Genomic DNA, 5273 nt, shown 5'->3' on the forward strand with positions numbered 1-5273 from the left:
TGTGAAAGACACAAAGAATAAATTTTTAAAAATTGATTAAAAAGGTTTGAAAACAGCAATATTCTATAGGGAGGATTAGGCTAGAGACCGTAGTAGAAGCTGGCAAGTTGTAGAGATGACTCAGTGGTTAGGAACACATGCTGCTCTTTCAGAAGACCGGAGTTTGTTTACATCGTGAGGCCTCTGGAAGCAGCTCTCTGGAAGACAAGACTATGATCTGCAAGGCTCTCCCCAGCACAGACACCACTAGCACAAATTAGAAGTTTCTAAGACTAGTAGGCAACCGGCAGGTTCCCCAGATCAAAGATAGAAACATTTCAACATCAGTAAATATGAACTGAGGAATTTTAAAATGTAAAATACATCACACCCAGGAAGTCAAAATATTTTGGATGGTTTGTGACTTTTAGGAATCAACTCATTACTTTGAAATCTGATTTTTTTTAAAAATCGGACTTTTTTTACCTAGTTTTTCTGTACAGATTGCTTCTTACAGTAACCAAGAGCTTACAGGGGACACTTTCTTCAAAGAAGTCCTTTAATACCGAACACGGGAAGATCTGGCAGGCCATTCTACAGCCCTTCATTAATGAACCGGTGCAGGGATTGCCTCTGTAGCTGTGGGCTGCTCGGCGAGGGCTGCGCCCTCTTGTGGACAGCTGTCTTGTTGCCTCTAAAATAGCCTTGCCAAAGTCTGGAGCTGAGGCCTCAGTCCAGGGAGGGCCTGGGGTGGAGGAGGTACAGTCCATGAGTTTGCTATCAGTGTGTGATGGGTCATTTGGGCTCACTGTATTCCTCCCTTTTCAATTTTTTATTTACACTTGAAATTCCCATAAATTTTTTTTTTTAAAAATCTGTGCATTGAAGCACTGAGCCTTTATTTAAGGTATTATTAATCTTCGGGCCCTTCATGTAAAACTTTTCTTATCTACAGACTTCAACTGTATTTGGTAAAGATGGATCTTTTCATCTCATATTTTGCATTGCATTTTTCTCATTGGATCCTACCAGATCCTACCACTGATTCTATATGCTTGGTGTCCAGGGAACTTGCTCTCAACAGTTGGCTCTATGTGTATTCCTGAGAGTTTTCCCCTATTCTGTATATGCATGCCTCACTTTCCTTTCCAGAACGTGAGACATGGTTAATGTTCCAAGTGTTGTTTTCTCATATATACCTAACTGCCCCTATTGAGTCAGAAAAGTTTCCAGGATTAGAAGTTGTAATTAGTAATTCAAGATAAATTTGAGAAGCATTAGCTCCCTGCTGATCTAAAGGGAAACTATTGTAGAAAGAACAGAATTTCCAGGGGAGATTGCAGCTGTTGCATTCATGACTGACAAAGTAAAACTAAAAACCACCCAAAGAATCAATACTATGGGTGAAAAATACAATGAGAGAGAAAAGAGCCTGCAAGTTGCACCAATTTTGCAAATTCCTATGCGGCCCCATGGTTCCATGGGTGGCTTGCCCCAGGAAACCCGTTAGACAGATAGTTATATGCCAAGCCGAAACTAAGCTGCATGGCTCCAGACACCTAACCAAGCTAGGAAGGACTATATAGAGGCATTTGACAATTCAAATAATGTTTCCTTTATTAGTAAAATTAAATACATCTAGTAATTTCTTGATTTGAGGACCATCACCCTGACTTTCTGTGGAAACCATTCCACTCTCACACTTAGTAATAGTCTGTGTGCGTGAGTTGGAGGTGGTGAGCCTGCGACTTTGGCCTTCCTGGATGACTGCTCAGATGCAGCATCCCCAGTCAGGAACTGAGTTCAGCACTTGGTTTCTGGGAGCCACTGTGATCCCGACACTGTCACTGAGAGCCCGCCTCAGTAAGAACCTTGACAAGATTGGTGTGTCCCTTGGATGATGTTATCAAGCTGAATAGAGAGGAAGACAAGAAGCAAAATTTTCCAAGACGATATAGCAGACTCCAGCAAAGTGGTGCTCTGCAATTCAGGGTGAGAGTACAGTGGGGAACCGAGCAGAATTCTGGTTTGGTAAAACTAGTTAGTGTGAGCCCTCGAGGAAGAGTATTGCCTGGAAAGAGACGTCCTTATAGAGTTATCACCTTGCAGCTAAGGAAGCAACTAGAATTCAAAAGGGAATCAGTCCTATGAATCGTCCACCTCTAAGTGACAAGAATATAGAACGCTATATTCCAGCACTAAAAAGGAAGGCAAGCCTTCTGAGACCAAATGAAGTAGAAAGGAAACCAGTTCTCAAGAGACATAACCAGTTAAACAGAAAAAAATAATACTACAGCTAATTTTACCAGGAATGGACATAAATTAAGTCCTCAGAAAGATACTCATCCGGCTACTTTTCTTTTCTGAAGAGGCCTGAAGGTTCAGGCCCAGTTGAACACAGGACAGCTGCTAGATGGTAGCAAGGAGAACTCATCAATGGGTACTTCCACCACAGTGGAGGAATATTGCTGTATCCATTGGCAATCCTGGAGCAGTACAGTGTCCAGTAACTCAGGAACCACGATTCTCTCTGCGGCTGTACCCTCATTCTTGACAAAAAGAGAGCAGTCTGATGTGAAGAAAGTTCCTAGAGGCGTTCCTCTAGAGTTTGACATAAATAGTGTGGGAAAACAGGCTTTGGAAGAACAATTTGGAATTCTGAAAGAGCAAAGAGCCACCCGCACGTTCAACAGAGGAGGAAGCCGCTTTGTAACTGGGATAGTCCACGTCATAGGAACGCCTAAGCGATGACTGAAAAGTTGCTGCAGGCCGCAGGAATATATCATAAGAACTCAGCTGGTTATGGCAAAGTCACTACCTGGAGGGATCAGGGAATTCCTCCAGAGGAAGCCAAATCCCAAGGAGTTTTTGGTGTTACTTGGCTTGTTATATATCAGCTGTATCCTGTTATGAAAATCATGTGTGCCTTCATAGTTTTTCCAATTGACTTTTCCCTAAGAAGGACTACAGTGTGGACTGATCACCCTCTGGACATACACGGTCCAGGTATTTGGAGAATAGCCTCAGGAAAGGCTTTTTCTGGAATCAGATTATCTCCCTTAGCCACTTTCAAAGACTACAGGAAACACCACCCAGGTGGGCGCCCAACTTCCCAGGACTAACAATGATAACAGCCCACCTGCAGTCTCCTGACTTAAATTCCACAAGGAGACACCTCCCAGGGAGGCGTCCAACTTCTGAGGACTAACAATGATAACAGCCCACATGCAAGTCTCCTGACTTAAATTCCACAAGAAGACATCACCCAGGGGGGCACCCAACTTCCGAGGACTAACAATGAAAACAGCCCACATGCAAGTCTCCTGACTTACGGTAAATTCCACAAATAGACACTGCCTAGGAGAGGTGGACATTAAGTAATAGCTTTACACAATTTAGCTCAGACCCTCCGTTTATATACCAGGACTTCCAGGGCACAAAGGGAGAAGAGAAAAGAGAATGGAAGAACTAGATGGGTAAGAACTTGAGAGGAATGAACTGAGATGGGGAAGACCTAGATTGAAGGGCTAGAGATACGAGATGGAAGATGAAGAAGAGCCAGATGGGGAAGAACAAGATGAGAAAGAGCCAGATGAGAGAGGAGACGGGAGAGGAGCTGACAGGGGAAAGAACTGGATAGATGAGAACCTAGAAGGGACAGAACTAAGATAGAACCTAGAGGGAACAGTAGATAAATAGAGAAATCAGGCAAGAAAGGAAGTAGACATGAGAGCAGAATAGAAGCTGTGCAGAGAGAGAACTATCACAGAATAATAAAGTGTATGAACTAAGGAGTTTTGTGTACATAGATTCATTTCTTTTTATCAAAGATTAATTATCAGCTGGTTGTAGATTCTTCCCGGACCCTGAGAAGGGACCATCAAGGGGCTGGACCCCCCTAGTCCCCGATAAAAAGTTGAATCGCTTTAAGGGTTTATCAGAGAAGTTCAAGAAACATTCCTTCAGAACAGTCACAAGCCTAAATAACTTCATTTTTGAAGGATTTTTTAATGTATAAATAATGTCCTGAAAGAATAACAGGGAATATACCTACCTGTTCTTACAGATTTCATGGTCTGCCCATGAACGAGAGCATGACTTCTTTGATTCTTCATAAAGCCAGAGGAAGACAGAAAGACAGAAATGGATTATTTGTATGAGTGTGTTGTTTAGGATCTCATCACTTTTGTCCAGTTTTTAGACATTGCCATGGTAAATCTTAAAGTTCAGAAATAAGAGTACACCCTGTACTTGGTCTCTGCCACTTACCCATTAACATGCTTCGGTAAGAAGTACAGTTGACTTTTTGTAATTAGAGGCTTTTTTTTTTTTTTTTTAAGTATAGGAGAATTTCAGTTTTGGCTTTCAAGATTTATGGAAATATTTTGAACTCGGTTCATTTTTCAGTCATTGTTAAGGTTAACCACCCCACCCCACCCTCACCCCCAGTTCTAAGCATGCAATACTGAACTTTTATTAAGAATGTGGCTCTCGGGATTAGTCTCAGATCACAGCGTGTCAGGGCTGAAATGCTTATGTTACCAAGTCAGCTGGTAGGGCCTTGGAGGAGACGCCCGATGCAAACCCTGATAGTTTGTGTTTAGTAAATGAAGGAGACACGAAAGGCAGGAGCAAATGAAGGACTGGAAAGGGTTAAAAATAAAAGCCTGGGTTATAGTTATACTCTTTGGATTTAGTGTCGTCTTGAGTCTAGTGTTCATAAAGTCTTTTACAAATGATGCTCAGAAGAATTACAATTTTTAAAATAAATTGAGTCCTTGGGTATTTTGACAGTACACTCACTAGACATAAAGCCCTATGTTTCATATTTAAAAAGTTTTTTTTTTTTTTAAAAAAAAAAGCTTTTAGGCTTGATAAGTTCAATAACTTACAACTCCCCAAACAAAAATCCACTTGTATATGTCACAAAGAGAAAATGTAAAATTATACTGAAGTTCTACTTAACTGTACACGTTCACTCTGTTTCTCGTATCACTCAGAGTTCGGGCATTATAGGGCGGAAGGGCTTTTCCCTTACTCTGGAGATCTGCTGTGCCAAGACAGTGCTGACAGTCCTCAGGGACGACAGTAAAATGCCAAAATGCAGCGACATATTCCAGCCATCAAGTGTGGCCATTTGGTTTTGCTATGATTTCAAATCTCCAAGTGGATGTTTAAGTATCTCTACTTAAACTTCCTGTAAAGTTTGACTTCTGTAAAATGAGACCAAGCACTGTACTTCCTGGCCACCTTCCTTGTATCCTAGAGACCATTGTCTCTGACACTCTTTAAGT

At 41.6% G+C, this 5273-nt stretch overlaps 1 pseudogene; it reads left to right on the forward strand.

Annotated features, from left to right (window-relative positions):
• The first annotated feature begins 821 nt into the window (after positions 1-821).
• LOC114703288 lies at positions 822-2730 on the forward strand (annotated as a pseudogene).
• Positions 2731-5273: the final 2543 nt, after the last annotated feature.

The sequence above is a fragment of the Peromyscus leucopus genome, chromosome 2, assembly GCF_004664715.2.
Source record: "Peromyscus leucopus breed LL Stock chromosome 2, UCI_PerLeu_2.1, whole genome shotgun sequence".
NCBI classification, from domain to species: Eukaryota; Metazoa; Chordata; class Mammalia; order Rodentia; family Cricetidae; genus Peromyscus; species Peromyscus leucopus.